Source organism: Cyprinodon variegatus, unplaced genomic scaffold, assembly GCF_000732505.1.
Source record: "Cyprinodon variegatus isolate N-32 unplaced genomic scaffold, C_variegatus-1.0 Scaffold471, whole genome shotgun sequence".
NCBI lineage: Eukaryota > Metazoa > Chordata > Actinopteri > Cyprinodontiformes > Cyprinodontidae > Cyprinodon > Cyprinodon variegatus.
This window is the reverse complement of record NW_015150924.1, coordinates 370514-380918: the sequence shown is the minus strand read 5'-3', so window position 1 is coordinate 380918 and position 10405 is coordinate 370514. Positions and strand designations below refer to the sequence as shown.

At 36.4% G+C, this 10405-nt stretch overlaps 1 long non-coding RNA gene across 1 annotated transcript; it reads left to right on the top strand.

Annotated features, from left to right (window-relative positions):
• Window positions 1–2473: 2473 nt before the first annotated feature.
• Window positions 2474–7161, top strand: LOC107094224. The gene is made up of 3 exons (XR_001481664.1): window positions 2474–2591; window positions 2934–3043; window positions 5271–7161. It is a non-coding gene; the product is annotated as an uncharacterized LOC107094224 (long non-coding RNA).
• The last annotated feature ends 3244 nt before the right edge of the window (window positions 7162–10405 follow it).

Genomic DNA, 10405 nt, shown 5'->3' with positions numbered 1-10405 from the left:
CACAAACTGGATTCCTAACAACGTTTACCTCATGTGTTTAGATGCCTCCAGTTGCATTCATACACAAGAGGTCAAACAGGTAAGAAATGTGCACTTTGTGTATGTTATTCATAAATGAGGACGCTCAGTCAGCATTGGACTAAATTAAAATGATGTAAATAATGAAAACCGTTGCTGAAAAGCATCACAATTGTCTCTATCATTATTTATTTTATAGAAACCTCTGACAGTCTGTAAAGGCCAGGTACTGTACTGTTCTACATGTCTAGTAGACATTATATAATTTTGGATGACGATGTTAAGTCTTGTTGGACTTCAAAGCGATCAGAAAGCCGTTTACCTTTAAACTCTTTGAGCCGTGGCTGCACATAATGTACAGGCGGGCTCCTGAGAGCCAGCTAGCCCATTAGCCAGGGTTGATGCATCCAGCGCTCCCCATCATGTGCCGTCCATCACTGCAAACTAGATCTGGTTTCACAGGGGAGCCGCCTCACCTCTTTGTGCTTTGAGGCAATTCTAGTTCTGAAACATCAACCCCTGCGAATTGCGACGGATCACTTGGAAGAGTTGAGTGTGGCACGAAAGATGTGTTTTTTTTTCTTTTCTTTTCTAGCATCAGGTGTGTCAAGCTTGCATCTGAGTTTACAGGTTTAAATGATGGTTGTAAGTTCAGGGATTTCCCTGCAGAGAAACCCAAACAAGTTATAAAAAGTAGAACTTGCAGCTGTACTGAACCTCTTGTAAAGGGCTTTTTTTTTTATCCTCTGAATATAAAATGGAGATTAGCTGGATCAGAAGGTGAAATTGTTGTCGACCCAGCCTGTGATCTTAGGTTTCACAGCTCAGCCAAGCTAAATGGACCGGGTGCATTACAGGCCAAAGTGGAGCTGCGTAGAGTGCTTTTAAAAGGCTACGAATAAAAATAAAAAAAACAAACAACTGCAGACAACCTCCATGTTTTCCTGCTGATCGGTTGCAGAGGGATAGTGACATGCAGCAATTGCAAGGCTTTGTGTATCAGTTTGCAGTTCAAACAAAAACAGCCGATGGAGAGAGGGCAGAACACACATGGAGGGAACGGTGACAGATATGAGGGCTCACATGTGATACCGCTTTGTGAAGGTTAAGTTCATAGTTGGACAAGAAAAAGGTTTTTACCAATTGATGTCAAACCTTGGATCGTGGGAATCCTGTCTCTCAGCAAATGTTTTAGGGTAAGAAGGACAAATTAGACCTCAAGAAAAAGCACTGCCTGCTTGTTTTCTTTCATGAGCACCTTATCATAAACCTGCTTCCTTTTTAACACCATTTTAAGATTTGTTCTTTGTTTTAATCCTTTGTGAGCACATAAGGCTTGCTGGGTATAAACTACAGTGTGTATAACATTCTTTGTGAGCTCATACATTTGCAATTTTATATGCTTTGATTCTGGACTGTGGGTTTGTATCACGAACACATACTGTCGACCCAATTGTCAAAGTTCCTAAGAATACTGTAACTTAACCAATACAGTGAGATATTGACTTCTGATTTGAAACTAGTAATCAATCATTTTTATAATATTTTTTATTACTTTTTTTAGAAGGGAGAGAGAAAACCTGTCCAACAGTGACCACATCCACTGTTCTGTGAAATTTTGAACTAGGAATTATTGACATGAAAGCCAAATGGAAAACCTAAAGGTACCAATAGATTGTCAAGGAAACACATCTGCAAAGTTGCATGATGTAACTGAACTGTCATCACACATAAGATGGATACATAGACTCCAGAGATAAGATAAATTAGATGTGCTTTTAGGTGCATATGATACAAGCTCCTGAAACACATACATTAAGAACACACTGATGATATACAGTAAGACGTGGAAAATCTGATTTCTAATCAGATTTGTTGTTGTTAACTGTCTAATTGTCAGAGGCACGCTTCGAAATATGAAAGACAAGAGCCTTTAAAATGCAAGTAAGGCAAATAGATGCTCTTCATAATTTGGAAAAAAGTTTCTTGCCTAAACTAACTAAAACCTTATAAACAACTAGAACGGTGACAAACAAGGCCTGCAACCATATTATAGGAGGTGGATTGTGAGGTAGGTAAAAAAAAAAAAAAAGGAGTACATGCTCCCCCTGTCGAATTTGAAACTCTGCATAATTTCACTTTCAATCCAAAGAATCAGATCTAATAATGATCTCAGGCCGATTCTAATAAGTAGACAAGTTGACCAAACTTTGATCATTCTTTGCTTTCCATTAGGGTTCCTCTCTCTCACTCAAAAACTCTCATTTTCTCCCACTTCCATCGATAAGAAGAATGAGTCATCACTATGAAGCAAATATGCCCCCAGTGTTTGCTACCAGCAGGGTGTGTAAATTCCACACCTGTCCCATCATCAGCCTCCTCCTTCTCTCTCCTCTCTTGCCTCTCCTCCTCCTCCTATGTGCCCTATCTGTTTTCACACATGCTCTCTTTCTCACTTCTGCACACGCTCACCTCCCAGTGAGCAGCTGGAGAAGCGGAACGACGCTAAGAACATGCAACACCAGGCTGGAGACCAAAAGAAGGGGTTTGGGCCCACTCTGCTTCTTTTCCAGGTAAGTTGAGATTCATATCTTTTAATGAGTGCTTTAATGAAGGTTAACTTTTCCTTCTTCTGTTGTATTAAATAAATCCCTATCATTTGTCAACATAAATAGCAAATTTTTACTTCTCATTCAGTGTTTTTTTTTTTTTTTTTGGATATGTTCCTGTCAATCCACACTGCTTTTGTCTGAGTGTCCTTTTGTGCCAGTTTCAGACTGTTCTCAAAGAGACCATTAGCCCAAACTGAACAAGTCAGGAGAGGCTAAACTAACTCAAGTGTAAAGGTGGAAGCGGTCCTTTTGTCCCCTTGCTTTTTTAAGCTCAAGATGGATCATTACACTTTTTCTCCACAGGAGAGGAGCAGGAGGAGGAGGAGGAAAGGGTGTCGTGACAAAGGCTGCAGCTGTCTTTTCTGCTTCTTTTGAAGAAAGGAGAAAAATGACATAATGGCTTTTATGCTCAGGTAACTTGGACACTGATACCCTTGATACTAATGCGACTATTGACTTCTATTTCAAAGGTTTGAAGAAATATGCACGAAAGGAAATCAACTAAAGGGGTGGATTTACTGATTATTATTAATTAATAATGTTTTATTATTTTTAGTTATCTCTAAACCACTTTGGATAATTAAGGAGACAAAGAGTGAAATTTTAGCATTTCAATATGCAGAAAGGTGAAAATGCTCAGCTGCATCTCTGCACAACTTTAATGGCTCTACAACAAGGCTTCACAAACATATTGGATATGATGTCGTCATGCTCCTGTTTGGGTGGAATAACCATTTATTCTGAAAACTGAGCTTCAGGTCCTGAGGCCCAGGCAAACTAAGAAGACTGAGTCTTGTTCCAGCTGGAGAATGGGGCCCATCCCAGGAAAGGAGAAAACTGATATTTGAGTTCAAAGTCTATAATTATACCTTCTTTTCATGAAATTTATGAGTTTCAAACAGCCATTTCAACTCTTATTGACAGAAATATGGTTTTAAATGTATTCATCTTTTTATTAATCTTTAAAATGATTAAGCAATACATTTATTTTCAATTAACAATGGAGTAGTGTATTATTTTTGTTTTTCTTTTATAACAAGCAAATTTACAGGGTTGAAAAAAGGTACTTCCCCCTTATAGATTTATTTTATATATAGATATATATTTGTTTTTGTTTTGTTTTTATAATATAATACTGGAAAGTTTCAGATCAAACTACGTCTGATGTAAGACCAATGTAAATATAACCTGGATAACTAAAAACAATCTTTTTAACAATATTGTTATTAATTAAGGAAAACCAAACGAACCTGAATGTTATTAAAATATAATTGCCTGACAGTGTTAAATCTGTGATTAATCACATTTTTGGAGTTGCTGACATTAATTTAACTAATGCAACATTTTTAAAAAAAAAAAAAAAAAAATATATATATATATATATATATATATATAGCATCAACAGTCAAAGCTATTGGTGGAAATCATCCAGGGCTACTTTCCAACTACTGGAATTGGACAACTTGCCATAACTGACGTAACCAAAAAAAATGTTGCTTACAGTTTTACGACCTTAACCTCAACTGCAGTTTAGTGAGAAAGCAGCTCACAATCTGAACAAAACCAGCCAGTAAATGCCTGAATGGATCTAAACAGTACAAGGCTTTGAAGTGGTGAGAAGTTACGACTCCACACCGATAGACCTGCAACAGTGTCACCTTTAACTGTTTTTTTATTTTTTTGCTCCCAAAAACTGATTTAAAATGGCATTGCTTGTTATCAGAAACACCTAAAGGCTGCCTTTGCCACCGAGATTACCTCAATTAGTTATTAGTTTTATTTGGGGGGGGGGGCATTATTTATTTCACATAGAGCAAGGTTGGTTTGGATGGTAACACCCTGCATTATTGCTGTCATGAAAACCAATTTTCTTACAGCAGATATAAGGTATAAGATATAATCAAATACATTTACTTTAAATAGGTCCATTCACATACTACACCTATACCAATATCACCAGATACCATATATTACTTTGAAATAAAGCACTATAATCAAAACATTTGTCCTGATAGTGTTTACTTAGTCTTTTTTAAGCTGGAGGAGAAATTTTGCACTAGGCTCAATATATTGGGTAAGGTAACTGTCAATAAAAAGGTATGCGTAGGGGTTTTCATTTGTAAATGCAAGATAATAAATATTAATACATTAAAATTTTGTATTTTTTCCTTATTACCAATTCATAACTTACATATGAACTCAAATGCTTAATCTGTGACAAGTTTGGAAGTTATAATACACACTGCAATTGTACAACCTTGCACCAATACATACGAAATTCACAAATGTATGAGTACAAATCAAATTGAATCATAAAATTTATAAGTATAAATTTGAAATCCCTGATGAAGCACGACACTCCTTACCAGCTGGTGGTGGTAATGCATTTGAAAGTTGTTTGCCAGCCACCATTAAATAAGCAGACCATGGAGCTAATGTTATGCTGTGCATACACCAGTTGTACCAACATGTGGCGCACTTTATGTGATGTATGGCCATCGTCCTCAAACCCGCTGCTGTTATGCTCATTTTTATTTGCATTAGAAAACAAAACAATAGCATTTTGTTGATGCAATAAGCCTCCACAGAACTGCTTTATTGACATACAAACCAGTTATAAGAATACTCTTTATCTTGCAGGGGGAGAAACACGACCTTTTCACCTACCTGGAACACCAACTTTATGGAACATTTCTAAAGACGCAGAACTTAGCTCATTAGTGAGCATCAGTAAAACAGGATTTGTTCACAGTGGCTAAGTTCAGTGTCTGACAAGAAAAAATCCACTCCTGCATACCTGAGGGTCCTGGCTGCCCATAACACCTTAGAGCTGATGGGAGAGGAATGAGTGCCATTTAAAAGCTCCTGTACTGTAAAAAGTAGTGGAATGCTGCAAAAGTCTTTGCATGTCCTGACAAGTTATGTTGAAATCAGCTTGAAGATAAAGAATAATAAGAAAACAGATGCTAAATTAGGAAGAATGAGAGCAAAAGAATACATGAATGCAATTTGGTTGTTTGCTTTTTATCACACTGAATGTAAATTGCAGAGGGATAACTGATTCATTGTGTCAAAGATGTAAAGACAGATATGATGTAAGTCGATGAAAATGCAACTTTGCAGGATTTAAAAAAGAGCTGTTGCTTGTTAAAAGTTTGCCTTCAGTTATTTTTGGAGAATTCGTCACACTCAGCTATATTTCGGTTGTTTACTCATGTGCCTACTGAACTGGAATCAGTGTATCTTTGCAGAACTGGCTCAGTCCAGCAGGAACAAGTGTGACACCTAATGAGAGTTCATCGCTTCCTCCATCAAAGCCATCACCAGCAGCAACACACCAGAGATGACCACTCATATTTGTATCCATTTTAAAGTGTCACACTGGGACGGATGACAAAATTAAATGAAGTATGTTCTCCTCTTCCCTAATTTGTCCTCCTGTGTGGGCGATCCTGGCTGCCTCTGCAGGTAGTCGCTTTCAGCGGCAGCTGATTCTGCTGAGTAACAATTTGCGTTGCCTCTCTTCATTCATCATGCTATAATAAGCTGTCAGTGTGTCTCTGAGCGTCTTTGCTAAATTGGGATACAGCAGCTCGACACCTCTGCAGTCATTAAATACACGAATGGACAGGCTTTGCATTAGCATAAGCAGAAGCGATGATCATAAGATATGCTATTGATTTTAAATAACCTGAAGCGTTGAGGTTGAGATGTGAACAATTACTACTCACCTTGAAATCTGCAGATATTTTGGGGTTGGGGTGGGCAGCTCATTGCAGTCTGATTTACCTTGAGATATAATAATTAACTTTTAATTATTTACAGTATAGTTAACATCAGCAAGTAAGGGTTGATAATGTTGTAAGGAGGTATGGGTCAGAAGTAAGCATACCCTCATTATATAAATATCAAATCGAGACACTTTATGTGTTTCAGTTTGATATTTTTAAGCATTAGAGTTCTTTTCACTGGCACTTACCAACCACATAAAGAACATTCCACACAATAATCACCTGTGCACCATGCATTATCTAATACAGAGCAATCAGGGAAATCCTGTTCTTCTGTCAACTGCTAAGCCCAGAGTTGTCTATTGGAGACTTTATCAGCCCTGTTCCTTTAAATCCCACAGATCTAAATGTTTTATAGGTGTTTCTCTTCTGCCCTACACATCTCACATCAATGGATGAAAATAGGTTCTGTAGCATTTGATTGCAAGAGGAAGGGAATGCAAGTTGAATCAGGTGTGCTGGAGAAGCTCTACATCTAAAACATGAAGGAATATGGGCCCTAAGGACCAGCTTTGAGAAACAAAGTTCTAACACCTCGAATCAGACAAGGTATGGTATATAGGCAGCTGAAAACATTACTGTACACAAAGGTGAGTACATTTACATTTCCATCAATTACACATGTACAGTTACATTTCCATCCATCCATTCATTTTCCTTCAGGCTTATCCATCCTGGGGTCGCGAGGGGTGCTGGTGCCTATCCCCAGTTGTCTACGGGCAAGAGGCGGGGTACACCCCTGACAGGTCGCCAGTCCATCGAAGGCCAACACAGAAACAAACAAGACAAACAACCACTCATGCACACACTCACACCTAAGGAGAATTTAGAGAAGCCAAGTAAACTAACGCTATTTCTGAGACTTTGAATTGAAAAAGCCTCCGGGATGGGAAGCAAAAGGTCTTCAAACTTGGAAACAAAGTCTAGTGGATTGTTTTTTTTTTAACTTTTTTTGGTTGAACACTTGTTTATTTATGATATTATCTACAGTTACTTATTGTACCTACTTATTTCTTTGTTGTTGTATTTTATTCTAATTTTATCTTGTACCACTAAGATTTGAAAATGTAAAATGCATTAGAAATACAATAAATTATTTTGTATAACTATCAGTAAAAAGTGTGCGCTAGAGAATATCCAACATAAATTCAAAGATGCTAATATGATTAACATTTGAATTGAGGAAGCTTCCTGGAGGGGAAGCAAAACGTCTTCAAACCTTTGAAACCAAGTCCAGTGGATTGTTTTTAAACTTGAATGACTATGACCTGGGTGACTAGGAATCTTCATCAGCATAATATGATTCATGTTTTTTAATAAAAATCCCTGAAGATAAAAATTATACAATCATTGCAGCCTAAAATAATGTTCAGATAAAACAAATTGAAAACAATCAATGGCCAAAAATATTTAAAACTAATAAAAAAATATACAATAAGAATTCCTTTGAAGAATGGGAGTAAAGTTTGGACTGCAACCACGTGTACAAAAAAAGAAAATGCTCTTTGTTTGCAATGAAACAATATTTGCATAATTTCAACATGCAAATCAGACAAGCAAATTTGAGTCCTTTTTAGGTTACTAGAAATTTGAATGCGGACGGCTTTCTGAGAGGTAAACCACTCTCAAATGAGAAGGGGGGGTCTCAAATGAATATAAAAGCTTTGTTAGAGATAGTAACAGCACACAGGTTAATATTTACACAGAAAAGTTTAATGTTGATTGCTTGTAGCCACTAAACCTTTGCAAGAACATCTTTAATGCAGCTTTGATTTAGAGAAATTGATTATGAAAAAAATGTGCACAATACTGTAACACTACACCACCCAATGTTAACAAGACAAAACAACCTGAGTTTGGAAAGATATCTATTCAAGCAAAAGTAAAGAGCCTATTACAGTAAGTGCTATAAATGTTTGATGGCTTCAGGAGTTTTTCCAATTATCATGGTAAAAGGTTAAAGTAAATGAATCAAGCATTAAAAAAGAACAATTTGGATCTTAATTTTTTTATACTGTGAGCTTTTATGTATGCATGTGTGTAGGAAACCAGAATTCTTAAAAATATATACCAGGTGTTTACTTATGGTACTTTTTCCCTAAAATAGAGCTGAGTTTCAGGACTTGGTGATTTCAGCACCTTCCAAATTAGACAGAAAAAAAAATCCATTGAGTTTTATGATATTAAACAAAGAAAATACATTCCCTAGCTGATTCAAAATCATATTTTAGTGTCATCTTCATATGAGAGTTTTGCAGAAAAGCCATGTATCCTTTAGATATTGCCTGTATAATTCTGGCAGAGGCAGGAAATTGACAATAAAATAAAGCCACATTTTAAATAAAACATTATAATCCCTAACTATCCCACAGCTGGAAAATACAGGGGTTTCGGCAGTAATTAAAGGCACATTTTAAAGCAGAAGTACTTTGTAGTTATAAAAGGCTTGAATGAAATATCTAACTAAGTATGATTATTTAAATATGCAATTGATCAAGGTCACCAACAGGCTATTTACAAAAAAACAAAAACAAAAATCCTTGCACACTACAGTAAACAGCAAGGATGTAAACAACCTATTGAGTTTGTTCGGAATAGTCATGGTTACAAAACTAAAGGCTGTTACAAGGAAAGATCTGCAATAATGTCCCTACATGCACCCTATAGGTTGGACAACAATGTATGCAGTCACAATTTGACAACTTAAAAGATTCTCTGTAACTCTAGGGTCTGTCTATGTATCTTTCCAGTGCTTGTTGAACAAATGACTTGAAAATATTAAATCAAATGTGTTGAGAAAATTACAGAATGAAGAAACAAATCTGAATAATGTAAATTGTTCAAGATAAATTAAACCCTGGCCCTTCACCAAATCTTAATCAAATCTACTACCAGCAATTCTTAAACTTAAAAGAAAAGATAAAACCTGTACTGATTATATGTAAAAAGAAGAAGAAACTATTTACACAGCACATTTCCCTTATAAAGTCAATAAGTGTTTCAGAAGATACTGAAAAAAGAAAAATAGAACACTTAAAAGCAATAATAAAACAGTTAAATCCCAGTTAACCAAAAGCTAAGAAATGCCTCAGCAGCTTCTCAACCTATACAGAGGAAAGTTATTCTACAATTCTGGATCAACGGTTCGACATGACAAGTCTCCTCTTATTCTAAAGTGGGTCCTTGGAAGCATGAAAAGGTTCTAATTTGAGGAACAAATAAACCAACCTGGGTAAGGCAAAGTAGATCAGAGACCAGCTTGGCCATTAAAGGCTCTGAAAGTCTAAATTAGTAATTAGAGCTAGTGAGTGGAACATTTTTATTCGTTAATATATTTCTTATCAAGTATTTTATAGAGCAGTAAATGATAAATCAAACTTAAAGGTGATAATTTAGATTTAACCTCGCTGTAATACCTAAAATGTGTCACGAGAGGGCAGCAAAGCCCACATCTCTCTTTTAACAAATTGTGTTAATTATCTCTCCACCGCGAGCTTTTATGTAACGAGATTGACAGTGACTTTTTTTTTTAATGTATATATTTATTTTGCTTTTTTTTTTTCTTTTTTTTTTCTTTTACGCGTTGGTCGTATGCATTTTTCAACCTGAAGCGTTTTCAGGTGAGCTGAAAGGGAAATTAGCCATTTATTCCCACATCGCCAGCGGATGTGCGCGCGCGCTTGTTTGTGTGTGTAGAGAAATGTAGGAAGTAACGATAACTTTCCGCCTAAAGACGACGAGAGGACTTCAATCCTGCATTTTTTTCACAGAGAAATAGTCTTTAACAAGAGGAAAAAACGCACATAACTCAGGCGAAAGCGTCTTTTCCTATCATTAGACACCAACTCGCGGCATTTGAGTCCGTCTTATCGCCCTTTAAAGGAATTTCAGGTGTTTTTTTTTCCTGAAGTTGGATGACAGGAGTTTGTTAGTCACTCAGAAGCGAAAAAATCTGTTTAACTCTCGTTTTTCCAAGCTGAAGAT